Source organism: Malaya genurostris, chromosome 3, assembly GCF_030247185.1.
Source record: "Malaya genurostris strain Urasoe2022 chromosome 3, Malgen_1.1, whole genome shotgun sequence".
Taxonomy (NCBI): Eukaryota; Metazoa; Arthropoda; class Insecta; order Diptera; family Culicidae; genus Malaya; species Malaya genurostris.
In genome coordinates this window covers 275866778-275890233 of record NC_080572.1, presented here as the reverse complement: position 1 = coordinate 275890233, position 23456 = coordinate 275866778, and the positions used below count along the sequence as shown (strand labels likewise).

General features: G+C 35.5%; 1 protein-coding gene and 1 long non-coding RNA gene across 14 annotated transcripts in view; one reads left to right on the top strand and one right to left on the bottom strand.

Annotated features, from left to right (window-relative positions):
- The window catches only part of LOC131439036 (potassium channel subfamily T member 1), a 440000-nt gene that overhangs the window by 234854 nt on the left and 181690 nt on the right, over positions 1–23456 (bottom strand). The window lies entirely within an intron of this gene.
- On the top strand, positions 10778–11461 carry LOC131439037 (uncharacterized). 2 transcript variants are annotated; one of them, XR_009231045.1, is made up of 4 exons: positions 10798–10909; positions 10972–11045; positions 11115–11239; positions 11303–11461. It is a non-coding gene; the product is annotated as an uncharacterized LOC131439037 (long non-coding RNA). The 2 variants fall into 2 exon arrangements; XR_009231044.1 differs by having other exon boundaries at positions 10778–11045.

The window sequence follows — 23456 nt, the reverse complement described above, 5'->3', positions numbered from 1 at the left end:
CAGAACCTTAATTTTCACTTCCTTTTCAATACGCGACATTTTGAAAACGTACAATTTTTACCGCAAAAACAAGTAAACGAACGAAAGCTGACAGCCAAACGCACAGTATGCAGCTGCTTCCGTTCCGTCCGTCCCTGGTCGTCCCGTCGTAATAGTACACCCAAGCCTCCGTTTACGTAAACTTTTTTTACGTTACCTCTTTTTACGTAATTCTTTTTACGACATAAATCCCAAATAACGTAATCTTTTTTTACGTTGAAAATACTTCGTAAAAAGAGGTTTTTGCATACAATGAAAATCGTTTCCGGCTCATTTATATTCCATGGGTATTATTACAATATAGGTATTTTCGGAACGGGTTTGATGAGTAGATGTCGGAAAACGATGTTTGAGGTGGTTCTGGATACCAAAATGGCGACTTCCGGTTTATTGATATTCCTTGAAAACCCTTACAATGTGGGTATTTTTGGAGCTGGTTTAGTGCATAATACGTAGAAAATAATGTTTGAATATTAGTGGATTGCTGATCGTATCCTATATTGTATTAATATTTTCGAAATAGAAAGAGTCGCTTAAAACAAACTATGTTGTGCCTCTAAAAATCACGTGATATACTGTGAGTCCAAGTGTTTCACTTTGTACTCCAGTACTTTCACACTTGATGAATAAAAAATTTATTGTAATCCGTCCAATGTAATGTAAAATTATATTGGCTATATTTTGCAAATATTATTTAATTTAATTCTCAATTTATTGAATAACTAAGGTTTTCATTGGTTAAGTCATAGTCCTCCATTGATAGCTTCCACTATCTATATATGTAACACATGGTGACTTGTAATAGGTGTTACACCCGAAAAGAGGTGATAGTAAACCTTTTATATAGCCAAAATTTGTACAGGAAGGTAGGTCCGAAAATCTTTCTCAATGAGTTTTTGCCAAAATCAATTTGATTATTGTGTTTACTCTCTAATATGGTCGTCGACGTTTCAAACATATACCGAACGCTTTTGGATGGAAAACTGTGGATATTTAAAAATAGAACTAAAATGTCTTAGTTCATCATTCATCGAGCTGAGTTGAATGATATATAACGATAAGTGTCTCCGAGCTTTAAACAAATTTTTATTTTCATTCAAATCTATATTCTTTCTATAGAGAAATGCAAAAATAATGGAATGTACACGACTCAACAGTGATCAAAATCGAAATAGATGTTGAATATGGTTGACAGTGCCAAACCATATGATGTACATTTTCTTACATTGGTCAGTCTAAGCCGGAGCTTTATTGTTTAAGTGTAGGAAATGTACTTGTGAGATTGTTTTATGCCTCGTCGCCTTTATAAGATGAATTCGAGACAAAATGTCAAAAAATCACTTTTTGTGTACTATTAAATCCGTAAAGAATATTGAAACATTTGCAAAAAACCTGCCGGTTGAGTTAAATATGCAGCTAAAAATTAGAAAACTTTAGACTTGATCAGTTTTGTTAAATGTGTTTTGCCTTTCTCGTATAAAAAGGTTATGCAAGCCGAATTTCTAACCGAGGCCCGGAGAGCCGAGTGTCATATGCCATTCGACAAAGTTCGTCGAGTACGCAAAATGTCTGTGTGTGTATATGTGCATGTGTACGTAACGTTTTATTACACTAAATTTTATAGGAGATGGCTGCACCGATTTTCACACTCTTAGATTCAAATGAAAGGTCTTGAGCTCTCATACAAAATGTGAAAATAAGTATACCTTATTTCCGGAGTTGAATGAACCGATTTTAACACACTTGAATCAGTTAAAAAAACTCTACAGGTCTGATACAAATTCCTGAATTTTGTTTGGATCTGACTACTGGTTCCGGAGTTATGAGTTAAATGTGCAAAAAAATAAATAAAATTTTTGTGCTAACTTTTCTCAGAGATGGCGCGACCGATTTCCACAAATTGATTCAAATGGTCTAATAGTCCATTACAAACTTTCTCAACTTCATCTGGACACGACTTCCAGTTCCAAAATAATAGGGTAAAGTGTGTCAAAAAAAATGTGCACACCATTTTTGTTTCAAATGTTTCGCGTATGAAAATGCGTCGCCATATGCCATTAGCGAGTGTCATTATATTTGAATCTTAAGCGTGGCCACGCTGATGTGGACCGATTTGTGCATAAGAATGAATAACAGTTCAGGTATTGAAATCAGTCAACGAAAACGAAAACAACAGCTTTAACAGCAATTCAAAACTTGAATCTGCAAATAAATCATATTTACTGCAATACTGAAAATAAAATATTAACATTTCTTCCACCAAATAATAAACCTTAAAATATTTACATCGAAGCATTTTCATCAATTTATGTATTTGTTTGACAATTTGATTGTAAGTGTCAAGCTAATATTATATGGAATTTGGAATAAAATTCCCGAAGTTTAGTTTATACAACTTTCTTCCTAATATTGACTCGTAAAATCCATTCCAAAAGTAACAATATTATAAAATATTCGACAGTAAGTCATAATTACTCAAACAATGTTTAATAAGAACTGTTATTTAAACTCGTTCCGATAACATTCGTTTTGCTACGGGTTTCGAGAAACACCATCTTGGATTTTGAAATGACTTTAAACATCATTTTCCGACATCTACTCACCATACCCGTTCCAAAAATAACCATATTATGAGGGTTTTCAAGGAATATCAATAAACCAGAAGTCGCCATCTTGGAATTCAGAACCACCTCAAATATCATTTTCCGACATCTACTCATCAAATCCGTTCCGAAAATACCCAAATCGTAAGGGTTTTAAAGGAATATCAATAAACCGGAAGTCGCCATCTTGGAATTCAGAACCACATCAGACATCGTTTTCCAACATCTTCTCATCAAATCCATTCTGAAAAAAAACCCAAATCGTAAGGGTTTTAAAAGAATATCAGCAAACCGGAAGTCGCCATCTTGGAATTCAGAACCACCTCAAATATCATTTTCCGACATCTACTCATCAAATCCGTTCCGAAAATACCCAAATCGTAAGGGTTTTAAAGGAATATCAATAAACCGGAAGTCGCCATCTTGGAAATTTATGCTGCTGAGAACATCCTTTTCCTGTAAATACTCGTAATTTTCGTTCCATAACTATCCAATATATTATACATATTTAATAATACACATACATAAGGAAAACTTTTTTTACATTAAAAATTCCAAATAACGTAAACTTTTTTTACGTCATAATTCGATTTACGTAGTCCCGATTATTACGTAAATGGAGGTTCGGGTGTAATAGGAATTGTTTCTATTGTCGTGAATACGACGACTTACTTTACTATGGGGCGTCTTTTCAAAATTTACCCTTTTGTAGAGTGATTTTTTGGTTAAAAACTCAGAACCTGGATTCTGGTCCACCTGAATTTTGAACCTAATGTGAGGCTCCATATTTAGTTTCATACTTCAATTTCAAAATATAGTTTCAGATTACAGGTTTAGAATTCAAAGCTATGCCTCTCGAACTGAATCCTAATTCTGGATTTTAGTTCTTGACCATATTTTGGAACTGAATTTAGTTGCTTATTTCGGGATTCGAATCGAGAAATCTGATTTAGGATTTCATCTTCAGAATTTATGAACAAAATTCAGGAACTGGATTCTGAAACTAAACATGAAAACTGAACTACAAACCGGAATTTAAGAATTGAATTTAAAACCATTCCTGAATTCAGTTTCGGAGTTCAATTCCGAACTTCAGTTTCAGAATTTTTTTCCCAGAAATCAGTACTTGCATGCTGAAACTAACCAACGTAACTAGGATTTTGAAACTAGATTTTTGAACTAAATTCAGTTGCTTTTTTAGGGTTCAGGATTCGGTTCTACGACTTCCGGATGAAAATGAGTTCAGTTTCATAATTCTAAACTGGAACCAAATTCGTGAACTGATTGCTTGAATGCGAACTACAGTTTTGCAAATGAGTTCTGAGCCTATTTCATATTGCGAATGAATTTAGTTCTTGAATTCAGTTTCAGTACCTGAATCCTGCACCAGATTTTCAGTTCTGGTGTAGGTCTATAAATGAGGGCATAAAGTACTCAACATCTGTTTTGCTAATTTTTAGAACCAATCTTTACGTTTTTACACACGAATTGTTTACTTTTGTGGTTTAAACGATTGGTTGAAATATGCTCGAATTCTCGTTTCACTCAAAACAAAATAGATTTCGATGGTGGTGAACTCAATTTGACCGCGTGCCTTATCGTTAATTTTATATTGCGATTGATCAGTAATGCTTTTATCAATGAAAATTTGTCGATGTTACACTAAATATGTGTACTTTTCCTGATTCTTTTTGTTTTTATTCATGTTGTCGGATCCGAAATTATTCCTTTTTCTTTCGAATTTTTGTCATGATGAAATCATATCACAAAATTATGACGTTTTCCAATTACGCACTATTGATGAAGCGCATAAAGCGAATGATTATAACCTGCTTAGACAACAATTATAAACATCATAAGAACGTTTAAGAAAATCTCTACTTCTTAATGAAAGTGCTTTCAGTCTGGTTCATGAGCCTCAATCTTATGAAACTCTTAGTTGCTTTTCCCTCAGTGTAAGTAGTTTTGATTCTTCACTTTGGTGTGCTGATTGCTTTGATTTGATTCTATACAACAAATTTTCCCTGACGGCTTGCAACTGACCAAGTTAAAGTTACCATTAAAACATAAATTTTGAATCAGCATCGGAGTGTTAAACAAGCAAGCGAATCCCTCGCCGTATTTTATTTAATTGCGGTCTTTGGCCTCTAGCCACGGAAACCGAATTTGCAAGGGAAAATAAGCTTAACGAAAATTCACCTTCCGTCTGACCGAGGAAATCCGATTGAACCCAAACAGGACTACGAACAGGAATCGTCGAATGGTCTAATGTCAGTGCCGTTTTGACAAGTTGTTAATTTCCTATTGTTATGATAATTGTCAATCGTTTTAATTTGGGATCAAGTTGGCTATGACTAGGGTTCATAAATGCCTAGCAATGGGCTGTATGACATTCCGCTAATAGTCCAATTCTAAACAAAATTCAATCCATTTTCAATTCCCGATTGACAGACACACTGAAAAGCACTGCACACGTTATGAGGCTATTCGCCAGTGGACTTCGCTAATCCACCTATTTCAGATAGGTACAAATGCTTTTCATCATGTATTATGCATTAGAATTCGCTCATCGCCGATAGATCCTGGAACGTGAGTGGGACCACCCTCTTCTCTACGGGGGTGTTTTTCAGAACGACGAGCGGCTTTCCGATGGCAGATCAAAAGCTTTTGCGAAAAGTGGAACGTAGAAAAACACGACTTGCACGGATGGATGAAATGGCTTACATTCTGTTTGTTTGACTGATTGTTGAGTTTCCGCCTGGGTTCGAAAGCTGCTGAACACTGGGCGGTATGAAATATATATATATATATATATATATATATATATATATATATATATATATATATGGCAAGGTATGTGTGTGTATGTGAGTATGCTGTTGACGAGATTTTCAATGAGATTTATGAAAATAATATTTATGAAGGATAGAAAAGCTGGGCCGATCTTTTATTGCGTTATTCAGTCTAGTTATTGAGCAAGGCTTGTTCCTATTTCATGGTTAAGTTAGCAGCTTGAATTTTGGACAAGTTTCGCTCAGAAACAGGTCCTGGAAAATCAAATCAATGTGTCAGTATGGCTAAGGAACAGTTTTATGTACCAGAACAACTCATTAAACAGCAGAATAAAGGTTGGCCATGAAATCCTAACGATGACCAGAGTCAAGAGTACAGAATCTTGAGTTCAAAGCCCCGAGCCCACAATCTGGAGTTCAAAGTCCAGAGTCCTGAGTCCAGAATTCAGATTTCAGAGTTCAGAGTTCAGAGTTCAGAGTTTAGAGTTCAGAGTTTAGAGTTTAAAGTTCAGAGTTCAGAGTTCAGAGTTCAGAGTTCAGAGTTCAGAGTTCAGAGTCCAGAGTCCAGAGTCCAGAGTCCAGAGTCCAGAGTCCAGAGTCCAGAGTCCAGAGTCCAGAGTCCAGAGTCCAGAGTCCAGAGTCCAGAGTCCAGAGTCCAGAGTCCAGAGTCCAGAGTCCAGAGTCCAGAGTCCAGAGTCCAGAGTCCAGAGTCCAGAGTCCAGAGTCCAGAGTCCAGAGTCCAGAGTCCAGAGTCCAGAGTCCAGAGTCCAGAGTCCAGAGTCCAGAGTCCAGAGTCCAGAGTCCAGAGTCCAGAGTCCAGAGTCCAGAGTCCAGAGTCCAGAGTCCAGAGTCCAGAGTCCAGAGTCCAGAGTCCAGAGTCCAGAGTCCAGAGTCCAGAGTCCAGAGTCCAGAGTCCAGAGTCCAGAGTCCAGAGTCCAGAGTCCAGAGTCCAGAGTCCAGAGTCCAGAGTCCAGAGTCCAGAGTCCAGAGTCCAGAGTCCAGAGTCCAGAGTCCAGAGTCCAGAGTCCAGAGTCCAGAGTCCAGAGTCCAGAGTCCAGAGTCCCGAGTCCAGAGTCCAGAGTCCAGAGTCCAGAGTCCAGAGTCCAGAGTCCAGAGTCCAGAGTCCAGAGTCCAGAGTCCAGAGTCCAGAGTCCAGAGTCCAGAGTCCAGAGTCCAGAGTCCAGAGTCCAGAGTCCCGAGTCCAGAGTCCAGAGTCCAGAGTCCAGAGTCCAGAGTCCAGAGTCCAGAGTCCAGAGTCCAGAGTCCAGAGTCCAGAGTCCAGAGTCCAGAGTCCAGAGTCCAGAGTCCAGAGTCCAGAGTCCAGAGTCCAGAGTCCAGAGTCCAGAGTCCAGAGTCCAGAGTTCAGAGTTCAGAGTCCAGAGTTCAGAGTTCAGAGTCCAGAGTCCAGAGTCCAGAGTCCAGAGTCCAGAGTCCAGAGTCCAGAGTTCAGAGTTCAGAGTTCAGAGTCCAGAGTTCAGAGTTCAGAGTTCAGAGTCCAGAGTTCAGAGTTCAGAGTTCAGAGTTCAGAGTTCAGAGTTCAGAGTCCAGAGTTCAGAGTTCAGAGTTCAGAGTTCAGAGTTCAGAGTTCAGAGTTCAGAGTCCAGAGTCCAGAGTCCAGAGTCCAGAGTCCAGAGTCCAGAGTCCAGAGTCCAGAGTCCAGAGTCCAGAGTCCAGAGTCCAGAGTCCAGAGTCCAGAGTCCAGAGTCCAGAGTCCAGAGTCCAGAGTCCAGAGTCCAGAGTCCAGAGTCCAGAGTCCAGAGTCCAGAGTCCAGAGTCCAGAGTCCAGAGTCCAGAGTTCAGAGTTCAGAGTTCTGAGTTCTGAGTTCAGAGTTCAGAGTTCAGAGTTCAGAGTTCAGAGTTCAGAGTTCAGAGTTCAGAGTTCAGAGTTCAGAGTTCAGAGTTCAGAGTTCAGAGTTCAGAGTTCAGAGTTCAGAGTTCAGAGTTCAGAGTCCAGAGTACAGAGTCCAGAGTCCAGAGTTCAGAGTCCAGAGTCCAGAGTCCAGAGTCCAGAGTCCAGAGTCCAGAGTCCAGAGTTCAGAGTCCAGAGTTCAGAGTCCAGAGTCCAGAGTCCAGAGTCCAGAGTCCAGACTCCAGAGTCCAGAGTCCAGAGTCCAGAGTCCAGAGTCCAGAGTCCAGAGTCCAGAGTCCAGAGTCCAGAGTCCAGAGTCCAGAGTCCAGAGTCCAGAGTCCAGAGTCCAGAGTCCAGAGTCCAGAGTCCAGAGTCCAGAGTCCAGAGTCCAGAGTCCAGAGTCCAGAGTCCAGAGTCCAGAGTCCAGAGTCTAGAGTCCAGAGTCCAGATTTCAGAGTTCAGAGTTCAGAGTTCAGAGTTTAGAGTTTAGAGTCCAGAGTTTAGAGTTCAGAGTTCAGAGTTCAGAGTTCAGAGTTCAAAGTTCAGAGTTCAGAGTTCAGAGTTCAGAGTTCAGAGTTCAGAGTTCAGAGTTCAGAGTTCAGAGTTCAGAGTTCAGAGTTCAGAGTTCAGAGTTCAGAGTTCAGAGTTCAGAGTTCAGAGTTCAGTGTTCAGAGTCCAGAGTACATTTACTTTTACATCGATGATAGTTTTCAATCAAATTTTCGATTCAATTGATGTCTATTTCGAGGTATTTGGGAATTATATGTGGTGTAAATTTCATTTTTCGTTTTCTGTGTAGCTGAGATTGTCGGGCCGTAGCTGGGTAAGCATGTGAAATCTGCCCCCAATTTATATGTACACTGTGGATACAGCAAGCGAACGCCACACAGAAAGGAAAGCGCACTTCTTCTCAGTGTTGAATAGACAGACTTTGAGTGTGTGATTGTGCTTAAAGAAGCTGGTGCGAGTGAAGCACTTTTTCTTCGCATGAATAGCTCTCACGCGCTCTAGCCTAAATACACCCAAGTGATCACTTGTGCGTGCTGGCGACAGAACACTTCTGTGATTTGTTTTTTTTTAATTTATAGAAGATAGCGCTGGCCTTGCTATGACAATCTTTCGCTCTTGTGCTGAAAATGCGAACCGTACATCAGAGTGCTCACCGGCGGGCACACTTTTAAAGCTCTGCTCTAGCAATTTGGTGTGATCCAGTGCTAGAGTTGAAAGAAAATAATCACGCGTTCTCATGATGCGTGAATACTCTCTATAAGAGAAGGGCTCTCATTGATTTTGTCAGTGCGAGGGGAGACATCTCTGCTTAAAGGGAACTCATATCGTTATACCATATTTGAAAGAACTTGAACAATTCTCCCAAAATTTCATATTGATGCAGCTGAGGTGGTTCTATTGATTTATTTTTTTTAATTGTTGAAGCATCCGCTCAACCGAATAATTTGAAAAAATTGTCAGGAAGGTTTACATTGCTGCCTTTCTCGTTAGAAAGTTAATAGAATTGCTGGAGAAACCGATTTTTGATCGGAGCTTCGGAGACCCCTAGTGTTATATAATATCCGACTTAGGCTCGTTTGAAAGCAACTATTAGTGGCGAATCAAGTTCAATGATTAAGTTGCTGTCACTTCTGGTTCCAGAGATATAATCGTATGTGTGTCGTAATCACCAGAACGCCTATTTTGTTTGTTTTATCCGTATTTGTAATGTATTATTTGGCGAAAGCTACCCGGAACAATTTTGATGAATATTTTCCTAACAAAAAAATTTTTTTTTAATGAGATTGTTTGAATGACAAAAAAGAGGTATTATCACACCACTTGGTGTATTAGGATGAGCTTTTTTCAAATTGTTTGAAAATGTATTTCTTGTATAAAAAATACTGTAGTTCCGGAACCAGAAGTCGGATCCAAATGAAATTCAAGAACCTTGTTTGGGAGCATAGGACTTTTTATATGAATCTATGTTTGTAGATAGGACTTGCATTTGAAACTAATCGGTTAAGCAGTCTTTAATGAAATTGAGAACTTTGATGCAGGTGACCCAAACTTCCTTTCATTTTCACAAATGTCCTCGTTAAAAATAGACAGATGGACTTGTTTGAAAGGTTTTTTGAGGTCAATTGAGACAGATATTGTCAAAAAAAACAGAAAACTTCGACATAAAACTTCGTATAATTCAAAAAGTAACCTACGGGTCAAAGAACGAAAGCAATAGCGTTCTGGCAGATAAAAAGACCTTTAATTGACAACTAATCCAATCTAAATTGTCCCAGCCATCGCTGAGATCTACGCCACTTTATTCTGTATAGCAGTACGTCGAGCTGAATCGATTGGTATATGACTCTGGTCTGGGGCTCGGAAAAATTTTCCAAAGTTTGACCTAGAATAGAACCTATTTTTTTATAAATATATATAAAAAAAATGTAGAAAACCACATTTTTTTAGTTTTTCTGAAAACCAAATTAACATTCAACCATGCGTCTCCATTACAGTTCAATTACAAGTGAAAAATGGTACCCAAAACCCGATCTGAACCTAACGGGTTCGGGTTCAGAAAACATAAATTGTTAGCGAGTTTGAGTCGGGTACGTGTGATTTTTTTTTAAACAGGTACAGGTCGCGTTTGAGTTCAACTATTTGGTCGGGTTTCGAGTATTCGAACCCGAATATTCGATTTTTTCAGGTTCGGGTCAGGTAAGAGTAAAAATTATATTTTCTCATCTGATACGAGCCTCGTGCAGGTTTGGAAGAAAAAATATTCTCGAGTTCGGTTCGGGCACGGATAAGTTTTTTTTTCGACCGGATTCGAGTCGAGTTCGGGTTGTAGAAATTGTATACCCGACCGTCCTTAGTGAGTGTGTATGCGAGAAAAATATGCACTTTCATTTATCCGAGATGGTCGAACCACCAAATTTTCACAAACTTATATTCAAATGCAAGGCACTCTTGCACCAAAAACATTTCTTTATATTTCCTACGGATCTGACTTTCGGTTCCGGAGTTACAGGGTGGCGAGTGAAAAAACTCATTCACTTTTATCCGGGATGGCTCCGATTTTCAGAAACAAAAGGCCCAAATAGAAGCTTTACACCACTAAGGGCTTGGTCAGGGATGTTCTAGTTCTAGATGCATAATGTATGTCAGTTATAAAATTCAAATCTAGAAATTATAACAAAATAAACTGGCAGCCCCAGCAGCATTTTATCTGTTTTTCAAATATAGCAAAAATAGAACGGCATCGTACATTATATTTAAATTTGAAAGATGAACTGGTCGAATAAAGAAAACTAGAACGGCTTGCTGGGGATACGTTTGTTCCTAGCTGCTGAATTTGCTCTAAGTGGATTAAAATAGATTTCCTCATTCAATTTTGACAGATTTTCGAACCAATCCGCATTGATTCGGATTTTTTACTGAATTCTACATACACGCTGCCAAAAAAAAACCCAATGGTTGACTTAAATTCACCTAACATGAAGTAATCAAGCATGTTTTTTATTGTTGGGTGAAAAGTACTGTATCGATTGAGTAGTTTTCACTCAACAGTTTAGTTTACTTCAATAAGTTGCTGTTGGGTGAAAATAATTTTGTGTGTTGCATGGCAGAAACTATCGGTCAGATTTGGAGCATTACTCTCACGGTCGAATCTCTAAATATACGTGCTTTTTGTTTATAGGTACAACAAGCTTTTGAAAGGCTTCAACAACTTTGGATTGATGCTCGATTGTAAATGGAGAGATGTGGAAAACAGTGAGATTTTGTTTAAATATTTTTATGCTCGTAGCTTCAAATATATGAAATATATTTTTAACGTTTCAGAGTATGTGAGAGGAACATTGCGGATACTGAAAAAATTAACTAACCGTGGAATTAAACGTACAGCAGATGATGATAAATTATCAGTCGAAGAGATTCTGGCTACACCTTTGACTAAATGAATACAGGTAATGATTCTATTTTCAATTTTTAACAAGCATATTGTGATGCATTTTTTTTTCTTCTCTTAGATAGTTCCTGGCAAAACAGACTACGAGGTCGTCAAACAATATAGTGAATTAGCATGCATGCCGCACATTGTATGTGTGGCACCGGTATTTAAGGAAGGACCTATGTTTATTGTATTTGATAAAAATATTTTGCCTTGCGGTCATCGATATATAGAGACTATAGACACATTTTTCAAAATTTTTGAAGTTAAGAAAATTAAGAAAATTATTCGATTTTGTTAGTTTCTTTTTTAAAACAACAATAGTCTGTAGATCTAATACTGTTGCAGCTCTAATTGCAAAATACAATGAACATGAATTCCCATAAATGTGCGAACAGATTTAATTTTCATTACATTGTTGAAATATGTAAAATGATAAATATTAAATAAATAACGTAATCATAGTTGACATCATTTTTTGCGTTTAATTTTATTTTTCAAATCATCGAACGAAAACTGAAATCAAATTACCCAAGCTGATTTCTATATCGCTTGCATAGTTTCTACCTAATCAGTACTATTGACGCTTTTACTCAAAAATAAGTAAAACCCATTTTACCCAAAATTGACTTCCTGCACACAACCCCTCTATTGAGTGAAAAGTACTTAAAATTAGGTAATTTTTTGGCAGCGTGTAGAATTCTTTTTCGCCTACTCGGATGTTAATTCTTTACTGACAATGTGGGAAGCGGTATGTGCAGATATAAGTTGAACGGAGTGAAAAAGAAAAACAACAATGTAGGGTAACAGAGGTATTTTGGTCATTTCATATATTTTAGCCCACCTAACAAACTTTATGGATTTAATCGATGTTAAGTAACCCATGTTGCATCCATTTGAAGCTAATCACATTAAATAACCTATTGCGGAAGGGTTTTTCAAAGATATTACAACATTTGGTGGATATTTTTACAAAGTGGGCCAAAATAAAATCAATCCTAAAGTGGGCCAACATACCTCTGTTACCCTACTTTAAGCTATATCGAACAATCTGAAAACTGAAAATAACCAAATACTTTCAGAGTATTATTCACCGTAACCTCGTAACCTTACTCTTTTAGTGAAAAATCACGCCTGGAAACGACTGAAGTGGTATTTCAATAAACGTAATCCAATATTTCCGTGCAAAGTGCATCATCCTACAGAACTTTTTTTCTTTACCTTGCTCGCCACTACTACGTTATATGATGAAATGCTTATCTATTTCCAGTTTTTGCATAAGAAAGCACTGCAACACAAAGTGAATCAAAAAGGTTTTTCATCGCCACAGAGATCAGACGTACAACTGGGAAAAAAGGGATTCAAATGCTCGTTGCGTACGATTTTGACCGTATGTATATTTCATAGCATGCAAGTTCGAACGCAAATGCTCGAAGTGTCATTTTAGGCTGATGGCTACTTTCTGTCACGAAACTGTTTAACTACTGTTAGGTTTGACATCAAGTGAAATGACATTAGTTTTGGCTTTTCAAAAGACCGATTGAATGTCAGAGTACAAAGTACAGAGTTGGTACATCGATGATCTGTGTTCGGAGGCAAAAATGAACGAAAAATGTACGGGATGACGGCGGCAATCGCTGTGAGGAGATGTTCACGATAAGTAAAAATGATGAGAAATATGCATGATGGACATTCCGTGCTCCCCGAATTCCAAAGAAAGATGATGTTGATTCTCACAATGATTGAATTCCATGAACGCTCACCATATATGTATCTTTTCTAACATTGAGTGCTGTTACTTGCATATTTGAAACGTGAAACGAAGTAGGCATGGACAATTTCATTTGTCATTTGTCACTGTCATTTCTGCCATAGTTTGCATGACATACTTCGCGGAACACGATTTCGGTCATTAATTCAACCTAACGAAGAAGCGAAAATTTGTCTGATCATAAATGCAACACTCTGACAGTTCAATACTTTTACGATCTCGAAGAAATGCGGACCACAGCAACAAGTTATCCTCCATTATATGTTGAACCCACGAAAGGAAGTACATCGCTTCGCAACTCGGCTAAATTCAGGTACCCTCACTTGCAGCGTGGTTCATGTGCACCGTCTAGAATAGAATCTTGTTCCGCTACACGCCAAACGACTCACAATTCCGTGGAAAGAAAGCTCAAAACTTTTCTTGCCAAACTCGGTGCTGGTTTTGGTCTTTGCGTCACTTCCTCGCGTCCCATTTTTTTTTGTTGTGGCGGCAAGGAACGTAACGATGAGTGAGCTTCATTATGGAACCGACCCAACCGCAGATAAAAGAAAAAGGGGGAAGAAAAAAAAAGAAATACTTCATGGAAGCCGTGTTCCGTGCGTGAAAATTTTAACTCGCGGGTTGCACTTGAAAACACAAAAAAAAACCTTAAAAAATAATAGCATACTTCAGCCGTGCAGCGAAAACCGAGTGTCAATGCAGGGGTGCACAACGTGCCCAACGTGGTTTCCAGTCAATGAGTTCTGGCAGATGTTGAAGCCCGCCATGCAGGATAATTCCCACTCAAGCGGTCACCAAGCCAACGAAAGCAAACTTTGCGCTTGCTGAGTTTTTCGAATGCGGAGAGAACTTTACTTCAAATCCTGGATGATGACGTCGTAATCACGCGAAAAAAAAGCCTAAAAAACTTCATTTCCAAGTTTAATTTGTTTGAATGACTTTTGCCCATTAGCACCTTTACTGTGCCACCTTCCCAAGGCGACGAAATGACCTTAGCGTGTTTGTTTCATTCTTTCATCTGGGGCGATGAAATCTATCGGTATCCTGGAGGAATTTTAGGGCAAAAAAATGGACGTATGGTCGTCGAGCAAAGCTGAGAAAGCTGTAAAACTTTCCCGCCTGACTATTCCCCGAGGTGTTGAAAACGAGAAGAGGCGGAGCAACTTTTTCTGTGTCCTTGAGAACATCAAACCCCATAATGGCTGAAGCAACCGTCCTAAAATTCTAAGCCGTAAGTTGAATAGCCAGAGAAAAAAAACGGAAGGGACTTCCAAATTCTAAATTAAAAGGTAAAAACTGTCGATGGTATTTAGCTTGGGACCTTCTGAGGAATGAAAGGCTTTACGGAATCAATTAACTGATCGTTGAAAACAAAACGGTATGGCTTTTACTAGACTTTCTTATCAATTAATGGAGTTATTGGAAATTTCTAATGGGAAAAGCGCGACACGTTTTAATGTTTTTGACGTTGGTTTATTTTCTAAAGACGTATAAACAGTTGTCGAGGTTTAAACATCTTGAACATCGACCGATTTTCAACTGTTTTTTTGATATTTTAGAGATGATAAATCACTAAATTTTCCACAAAACATTCACTGAATGGTCACAAAACTGTTTGAAACATTGTTACAACATTACAATAAAATTGTAACAAATTTTATCATAATTTGTAACATAATTGCACACAAACGTTTCCAATTTGTTACAAAACTGTCTCAAAATGGTTACAAAAAATGCCATTAGTTGGCATAAAATAATTTTTGAATTGTAACAAAAATTGACACAGATTGGTCATAAATTGTTCCAAAATTTTCAAAAAATGTTCACATTATTCTAGCAAAATTATTGCAAACAATTGTCTAAAATTGTCTTAAACTTATTACAAAATAGTATCAAAATATTCACAAACTTCTCCAAAAAGTGTCATCAATTGCTGCAAAATTGTCACAAAATTGTCACAAATTTATGACAAAATTGCCACAAAAAATGCCATATGTTAAGTTGTAACAAATTGGTTACATAATGGTCTTTAAATAGTGACAAACTGTTTGTTTGTTGCTTGTTACGAGGCAGTGAACATTTTTTCATAAAATTGTCTCAAATTTGATTTCGAAGTTTTGTAAATTGCTCCACGACAGTTAATCTCCCAAATCAGTGTGTTTGGTTTCCGATCGAATTTCATGCCGATTATTAGTAATGTGAGCAAAATCAAAGGCGAGCTTAGTTTCGATCGGATTATATTCGATCGATATATCAAAACACTGCTGCTTACAAAAAGCTCAAAATTATTTCGAAATTGTCTCGAAATTTTGTTAAAATTGTCCCAAAATTGCAACAGAATGGTCAAAAAAATAATTATGATTTTTTCACAAAACAGTTACATATTTGCCACAAAGCTGTTGCTAAACAGTCACGAAGTTAGTTTTGAAAATTGCCATATAAATATCCCAAAGTGGTAAAAAAATTGTAACAAAATTATCACAAAATTGTAACAAAAATGTGAAACAATTGTCTCGAAATAGTCACAAAAATTGTTATGAATTTTAATACAAGATGAACCGAAATCGTCCTTGAATTGTCACAAACTTGACACAGAGCGGCAACAAAATTGTCACAAAGCGATCTAAATATAGCACAAAATTGTTGCGGAATCGTTGCAGTTGTAACAAAATGATAATAAGTGCCCACATAATGGTCATAAAATTGTTGCATATCGTCCAAAAGTTGTTACAAAACTGTCACAAAGTTAAATCAAAATTGGTACATATTCACCCTTATTCTGAATAACGACGTATTGATTTTTCGATCGAATGTGGTTCGATCGAATCCTAGATACCTTTGATTTTGCTAGCGTTTTTAGGAATACAAATGAAATACAGTCGTAAAATCGATACGACGTTATTCAGAATAAGGTCGATTACCGCAAAATTCTCACAAAATGCTTACAAAATGGCAACAAAATTGATAGAAAATTTCCACGAGATTATCACGAACTCGTCTGAAAATTGTCAACAATTTAAATTTGTAAATTAGTAAATTTTTGCAAAACTGTAACATAATTGTTACAAAAATGTGGCAGAACTGCCTCAAAATTGTTATAAAATTGTCTCAAAATTGTCATGACTTGCCACAGTACGGTCACAAAACTGTCATGAAATAATCGAAAAATCTGTTATGAATAATCACAAAATTTTCATGCAATTATTACCAAATTGTCATACAATTGCTACAAAATTGTCATAAAATTGCAACAAAGCTGACATAAAAAAATTCACAAGATGTCAGAATATTGCTTTAAAATTTTCGGTCGGAAAACTGTGACCAAATTATCATAATCGTATTAAGTGCTATCCCAAAATTGTCACAACCGCGTTTAAATTGTAACAAAATTGTCACCAAATTGGCACAGTATTGCAACGAAGTTATCACAAAATTTCCACAAACAGTCAATTCATTAAACTGACATCAAATTGGTCATAAGTTGATACAGAACTGTCATAAAATTGCAGCAAATTTAACACAGAACTGTCACGAATTGTCAGAAAATGTATTCAACACTGTTCAAACATTGCTTCGAAACTTTCGAAGCAATGTTTGAACAATTTTGAATAAATTTTTTTTTTCACAAAACTTTTACAATATTGTCGAAAAGCTGACACAAAAAACTGACGAAACTGGTGCAGAACTGCCTCAAAGTTGAAACAAAATTGTAACCAAATAGTCACCAAAATGTTTTCATAAATTACCACAACAATGTCATCAAATTGTTACTAAATTGTCATAAATTGAAACAAAATTGTCACAAAATTGCAACACAATTGACACAAAACTGTTGTTATAAAATTGTTTCAAAATTGTCACGAAATTGTCTTAAAACTATCACTAAATTTCAACAGTATTGACACCAAATTGTCAAAAAAAAAGTCACAAAATTGTTACAAAAGTTCAACAGAATTGACACAGAACGGTCTCAAAATTTTCATAAAATTTTTACAAAATTGTCATAAACTGCCACAAAATTGACACAAAATTGCAACAGAATTGACACAAAACTGTTGTTATAAAATTCCAATAAAATTGTTACAAAATTGTCACGAAATTGTCTTGAAACTATCATCAATTTTCAACAGTATAGACACCAAATTACAAAACTCATAAATTGACTCAAAATTGTCATAAAATTGTAACAAATTTAACACAGAATTACAAAAAAATTTATTCAAAATTATTCAAACATTGCTTCGAAAATTGTCACAAAACGTTTACAACATTGTCGAAAAGCTGACACAAAAAACTCACAAAACTGGTGCAGAACTGCCCCTAAGTTGCAACAAAATTGTAACAAAATAAGCACAAAATTGATTTAAAATTGTCATAAATTGACACAGAATGGTCACAAAAATTTCATGAAAATGATATAAAATTGTCATAAATTGCCATAAAATTGTCACAAAATTGCAACAGAATTGACACAAAACTGTTGTTTTAAAATTGCTATAAAATTGTTACAAAATTGTCACGAAATCGTCTTAAATTTATCACCAAATTTCAACTGTTTTGACACCAAATAGTCACAAAAATGATTCAAAATTGACTTAAATTACCACGACATTGTCATCAAATTATTACAAAATTGTCACTAAATTGTAACAAAATTGTAACAAAATTGTCACAATAATGCAACAGAATTGACACAGAACGGTCACAAAATTTTCATAAAATTGTTACAAAATTGTCATAAACTGCCACAAAATTTACACAAAACTGCAACAGAATTGACACAAAACTGTTGTTATAAAATAGTAATAAAATTGTTACAAAATTGTGACGAAATTGTATTAAAACTATCACCAAATTTCAACAGTTTTGACACCGAATAGTCACAAAAATGTTTCAAAATTGACTTAAATTACCACAACATTGTCATCAAATTGTTACGAAATTGTCATAAATTGTAACAAAATTGTCACAGAATTAACACAGACCGGTCACAAATTTGCATAAAATTGCCACAAAATTGCAACAGAATTGACACAAAACTGTTGTTATAAAATTGTAATAAAATTGTTACAAAATTGTCACGAAATTGTCTTAAAAATATCATCAAATTTTAACAGTATTGACACCAAATTGTCAAAAAAGTCACAAAATTGTAGTACAATTGTAACAAAATTGCAATAGAATTAACACAGAACGGTTACAACTTTTTCATAAAATTGTTATAAAATTGTCACAATAATGCAACAGAATTGACACAAAGCTGTTGTTATAAAATTGTTATAAAATTGTCACGAAATTGTCCTAAAATTATCACAAATTTCAACAGTATTGACACCAAATTGACAAAAAATAGTCACAAAATTTTGTAACAAAATTGCCATAAATTTGTCAAAAAATGATCATTAAATTGTCACAAAAATGCAAACAAAAATTACAAAGAATTTTCACAAGTTGTCACAATTTTCACAAAATTCTCAAAAAACTGTTACTAATTTACCACAATTTTCCATGGAACTGTCACAAAATTGCAACTAAATTGAACTGTCACAAATTCTATACAGCAGTAAGAAATTTGTAACAAGATTATTACAAAACTCTCCGTAAATTACTATAAATTTGTCCCATAATTGGAATGAAATTATCAAAAAGCTGTCGCTAAAATGTTGTATAATTATACCAAAATGATTACAAAATTGTCATTAAATTGTTACAAAATTGTCGTAAAATTGTCACAAAATTTTCATTTTTTATTGCAGAATTGCCCCTAAAGCTGCTCATATGCAATACATAATTGTCTCAACAATGTCATATATTACCATATAATTGCAACAGAAATTGATAAATTGCAACAGAATTGACACAAAAAACTGTTGTTAAAAAATTGTTACAAATTTGTCACGAAATTGTCTTTAGACTATCAAAAAATTTGAACAGTATTGACACCAAATTGTCAAAAAAGTCACAAAATTGTTACAAAATTTCAACACAATTGACACAAAACAAAATTGCAACAGAATTGACACAAAACTGTTGTTATAAAATTGTTTCAAAATTGTCGTAAAACTATAACCAAATTTCAACAAATTGCCATAAATTTGTCACAAAATTAACATTAAATTGTCACAGCAATGCAAACAAAAATTACAAACATTTTTTTACAAGTTGTCACAATTGTCACGAAAGTAGTCACAAAATAAACTGTTACTAAATTGTTACAATTTTTTCATAAAACTTTCACCAAATTGCAACTAAATTAAACTTTCACAAATTCTTTATATACAGCAGTAAGAAATTTGTAACAAGATTATGACAAAACTTTTCGCAAATTGTTACAAATTTGTCCATAATTGGAACGAAATTATCAAAAAGCTGCCGCCAAATTGTTGCATAATTATACCAAAATGGTTACAAAATTGTCATAAAATTGTAACAAAATTTTGTTTGAACTGCCATAAAATTGTCATAAAATTTTAATAAATTTTTGTTATAAAAATGTGATAAAATTGGGACCAAATTGTCACAAAATTGTCATCAAATTGTTGCAGAATTGCCCCTAAAGCTGTTCAAAAGCAATACATAATTGTCACATAGTTGTCTCAAAAATGTCATAAATTACCACAGAATGATTACGAAATTATCAAAAAAAAAAACTGTCGCAAAAATGTCACAAAACAAAGTTGACACATAATTATTGTACGATAATCACAAAATTGTCTGAACATTGTCATTTATATGCTACAAAATAGTCACCAAATTATCACAAATTGTTGCAGATTCGTCCAAAGTTGTTGCAAAATTGTAATAAAATTGTCACAAAACTGTCAAAATAATTGTCTCAAAAATTGTCACATGATTGTGACATAGCTGTCATAGATTATTCACGAAGTTATTTCAAAATTTTTAACAAATTTTCATAAGACACATAATTATCACCAAATTTTTACAAGATTAGCACAAAATGACCGAAAAATTGTCAGTAAATTGCTACAGAATTGTCACAAAATTGATGCAAAATTACCACAAAGCTGTCACAACATTATCACAAGATTGTTTCAGAATCGTGCCAAAGTTGTCGTAAAATTGTAATAAAATTGTCACAGAACTGTCAAAAAATTGTCTCAAAAGTTATGTCACAAGATTGTGACATAACTGTCAAAGATTTGTCACAAAGTTGTTTCAAAATTGTCTAACAAATTTTCATGATTTATCACAAAATGGTCACAAAATCGATACAAAATTATTACAAAGCTGTCACAAAATTGTTTCAGAATCGTGCCAAAGTTGTCGCAAAATTTTAATAAAATTGTCACCAGATTACGACAAAGTTATAACAAAATTATCATAAAAAACCGCAAAATTGTAACAGAATTTTCAAAACGCTGTTATGAAATCATTACAAATTTGTCACTCAAACGTCATAAATTTGTCACGAACATCATTGACTTGCATACAACAGCTTAGAAAAGGTTTTCGTTTCATTTGTTTACTTCTCAGAACAGTCTTTCTTTCTCACTTCATTAACAGGGTTGAGAATCGATCCCAGGTATGCTGGATGAAAACGTAATCGTTCTAAGCGTTAGGCTATGCCTACCCTACTATGCAAAACTCATTAATAGGAATTATTTTCCGTTTTATTAGTATTTTATTTATTGGAAGAAATAAATTCAAATGTAAGTTCAAATCAGAGCATAAGAACATGAAGTCATCGGTAAACATTCGATTTATGTAGTCATGGAAACAACTTCTTCAACACAACGCCAACGGAATCTCAGAAAATTTGCAACATATTGTCGTTACGAAACGTAACAATACAACGAATCAACTTGGCAAATTCTGCCGAAGCATGCAGCAAATCGTTGCCAGCAGGGTATGAAATTTTTCATCCGTTCATGTGTTTTCCCTATCAACCCACACAATCCCCGGCTCCCCAGCTAAGTGCAACAGATTGCGAAACATTCCGTTCGGTTATTGAATCGTTTGTGTATTCCCATCAGCCGAAATATTGACGGAAGGCACTAAACAAAAAAAGAACTTGAAGTTAAAGAAAGGAAAAAAAATGCCAACACGCGTCACTGGACCATGTCGGTTTTGGGGTTGAAATTCTGCGTCCTGGTAAATGTTCGACGCTTCGAAGCCCGAAGTGCGGAATTCGTTTTGGTAGATTGTAAAAGTTATATTCTTCCATCAGGTCGCCTAACAAACAAAAAAATATTGTATCGAAACCGCTTTTTCATTCGACGAGAAGCAAATGGCGGCGAGTTGTTGCCAACACTGCTTTGTACGGTGACGTGACGGTTGAAAACGTCATTTTCTAATCAGAACAAACTGGCTCAGTAGGCTGAATTTTCTGGAGAAATAATTCTAATTCGTTGAAATAGAACATCGTTTTTTTCAAGTTTGAAGTTGGTATTCGCTGTGATTAGTTTTGTTTTATAATAACATCACTACAGAACCATTTTCAATTTGTTCCAATTATTAATTCCAATGCAGGACCTGAGTAAGGTTCTTAGGAAAGAAAAAAACTCCTCAAGTGGCTCATGTTTAATGATGAGAAATTCTACAAATAAGTAACAAGTCATCCAAACTCTCACAATTCGGTTTGAACGAATCTTTGTACAAGTCTTCACTATAGAAAATCATTTGTTTTGGACGAACCAGTTCGTCTAAAGGCTGATTTATTAAAAAAAAAGGGCTGATTTATTTTCGAAGTTACTCTGTCTTTGTTTTGTTATTGCAGTGTAGAATTTCAAATTTGAGAATTGAAACCGTATCGTTGATTGTTTTAAATTATTTTAAATTTTTGGTGGTTGTTCAAAGTGAAAACTACGATTTTTTACTCCCCAAAGTAACAAACAACGGAAAGGACAGCGTTGGGGTCTGGTTTTTTATATGTTGAAAGTGTGTGCAAAATTTGAAAAAAAAATGGTGCAGCAGTTTTTGAATGACGATGGACACGGACTTTCAAAACCTGCTTTCGAGGAAAACGCGTTTAAAGGTTTTTGTGTATAAAATTAATTGTAATAATTAATTACTCCAGTGAGCCCACAGGGTCTAACATTTTCAAAAAATTATATTTTGTCTTTTATAATTTATTATAACGAAACATTTCAAGAATGTTTTGTCAAGTTTTGATGTCAATCGAAGTAGAAATCTTGGGCCTGTGCGACGAGCTCTTGCTTCTTCGCAGAATGAGATAGCCATTGATAAAGGTCCATAGCTTGCAGAGTTTTGTTCCGATAGGCTTGAAAATTTCACAGAATATTCTTGAAATGTTTTACTATAAGAAAATATAAAGAAAAAAATAAATGATTTTTCAAAAGTGTTAGACCCTACCCGCCCCTTAAGTATTACTACCAAATTAGGGTAACGATTTTACTGTGTGAAGAAACAGCACCATCTTTAAATTTTACTTAAATCGATGCTTGTTGAATTCACAATTCACACATTTAGGAATCTGTAGTTTTGACAAAAAAAAACCTTCGAATATACACAGAATCTTGATTTAATTTTTTTTTATTGGGATATCTGTAAAATGCAGACTAATCTGCATATCTGGCAACCCTGATCGTCTTCCCAATTTTTAGTTTTTCCGTTTTTTTTGTCTTTCCCATGAAGAAAGGCTATGCAATTGCTATGAAAACCGACTTTTGAACCAAGGCCTGAAGGGCCGAATGTAATATACCATTCGACTCAGTTCAACGAAATCACAAAATGTCTGTGTGTGTATGTAACAGATCGGCTGAAAAGTTCGTATCGTTTCTATGAGAGGGCGCCACTAGAATTAAATCCATACCATTTTCAGTTAGTACCAACCTTCAAAAGATACGTGTATGAATTTGACAGCTGTATGATTATTAGTTTGTGAGATATTGCACTTTGTTATTGTGAAAAAAATGGAAAAAAAGTGTGTTGATGAAACACTACTTTTTGATGAAAAAAAATGCCGCCGATACCATAAAATGGCTTGATGAGTGTTATCCAGACTCTGCACCGGGCGAAGCAACAATTCGTAAGTGGTTTGCAAAATTTCGTACTGGTCATATGAGCACCGAAGACGATGAACGCAGTGGACGTCCAAAAGAGGCTGTTACCGATGAAAACGTGAAAAAAATCCACAAAATGATTTTCAATGACCGTAAAGTGAAGTTGATCGAGATAGCTGACACCCTAAAGATATCAAAGGAACGTGTTGGACATATTATTCACGAATATTTGGATATGAGAAAGCTTTGTGCAAAATGGGTGCCGCGTGAGCTCACAATCGATCAAAAACAACAACGAATTGATGATTCTGAGCAGTGTTTGGAGCTGTTATATCGAAATAAAACCGATTTTTTTCGTCGATATATAACAATGGACGAAACATGGCTCCATCACTTCACTCCGGTGTCCAATCGACAGTCAGCTGAGTGGACTGCACGCGATAAACCGAACCCAAAGCGTGGAAAGACTCAACAATCGG